This window comes from Fragaria vesca, linkage group LG2, assembly GCF_000184155.1.
Source record: "Fragaria vesca subsp. vesca linkage group LG2, FraVesHawaii_1.0, whole genome shotgun sequence".
NCBI classification, from domain to species: Eukaryota; Viridiplantae; Streptophyta; class Magnoliopsida; order Rosales; family Rosaceae; genus Fragaria; species Fragaria vesca.
The window spans coordinates 8,958,550-8,960,227 of NC_020492.1; the positions used below are offsets into that span (position 1 = coordinate 8,958,550).

The window sequence follows — 1,678 nt, forward strand, 5'->3', positions numbered from 1 at the left end:
TTTTTCATTTATGATCTTTATTGATCAATTCAACTTTTAAATGGTTAAAATCTTGGTTTACATTGCTAAAATTATGTATATAAGAGAGATTTCAAATACATACATACGTACATATATACTAGTTTGAATACAATATTTTCTCAAAAAATTGTACAGTTATATATATATATATATATATATATGACGTTTACTATTTTCTAGAATAAATTGATAACATGTAATAGAGTTAGATAAAAACACACACAAAGCCAAATGGAATGGCTACATAAACGAATGAGAACTATCAATCTAAACCAGTCCATGCTTTTATTGACAACGACCACTCATGTATTTGATTTTACGTAGTACATAATTAAGTATAATTCAGACATACACATATACACTCCACACAATCTAACTCTTTTTTTTAGGTTTCTCATAGGAAACGATATCGATCTTTTTACTTATTTTGTCATAATAATAACTAGGTGATGCATGCCAATAATTTTCGTCCTAGATAATTTCATGCATGTCCTAGAGAGCCGCATCTATAAGTATTGGATCGGAAGAAACTTATCCATGGCCTTGATTCCCGGAGCTTGATCCAGCCCTAGACCCAGCATAAGATCCAGCAGAAGAACCAGCTTCAGACCCCCACCCGATGATCCTGACCCTGAATTTGACCTTGAGGAAGAATATGAGCTTGAACTTGACTCCGAACTTGATCCGGATCCAGACCCAGACCCAGATCCTGCGCCGGCGCCTGAACCACTCCCACCAAGACCAATGCCACCCCCGGTACCGATTCCAACAGCAACACCTCCAAGGTCTATCCCGAGGTCTTTTCTTGCCACTCGACCTTCGGAAAGTTGCATGGCAATGGTTGAAACAAGCAAACCAGATAGCAACAAGCACTTCAAACTGTAATTACCCATTTCTCAAACTCTAGTGAAATCGTCAAGCTTGGTACACATGTTAGAGGCACTGCATTGAGCTATTTATAGCTGGTGATAGTGAAATTGGCGGGGATAAGCGTGAAGAGAGTGGAATGATGAATTGGGATCAATTTCTTTGTGATATTGGGATATGAGATGTGGAGGCAATTTTATGAACAACAAAGTTAGTGGGATAAAGAGGTCAACTAAGTTCCTCAAGTTTGTGGTTAAGATTACGTTTGTGTGCACATATGGTTTTGATTATTAGGGATTTAGGGTGGTGCCAACTCACTCACAAATGATAAACCTAGCTCGCTACGTACACGTACACGCACCCACTACTGAGTGGGAGAGTAAGGATGGCTCCTGCTATATTGAAAATATTTAGATGAAGACCTAATTGTTACGTGCAGATTGAGAAAGTCGTATGATAAATGCCTCAATGGAATCGAAAAAAAAAGTCGCATGATACACAATATGAATTGGGTGGTCTTTGTTTTTCTAGCACTAGTGCGCATGCAATAATACTGGTCCAGCTATAGAAATTCCGAGGCTGATTTTGGGTCTGCTGGCCGGCCAATCATGCATGTTCATTTGTCGACAAAGACAAGCGTGTTTTAAATTCTGATTCTTGATCGACAAGCGATAAACTTGGGCACCACATTTCACCAGTCACCACGCTCCGGCCGGCTGGCAGCAACTAATAACAACTGACCGAGAAGTATCGTGCACGGTGTAGCAGAGGGTGGTGCAACGTATGGATT

General features: G+C 39.6%; 1 pseudogene across 1 annotated transcript; it reads right to left on the reverse strand.

The window, feature by feature from the left end:
* Positions 1 to 204: 204 nt before the first annotated feature.
* Positions 205 to 1,040, reverse strand: LOC101305024 (annotated as a pseudogene). The gene has a single exon (XR_183919.1). The product of XR_183919.1 is annotated as an uncharacterized LOC101305024 (transcript).
* Positions 1,041 to 1,678: the final 638 nt, after the last annotated feature.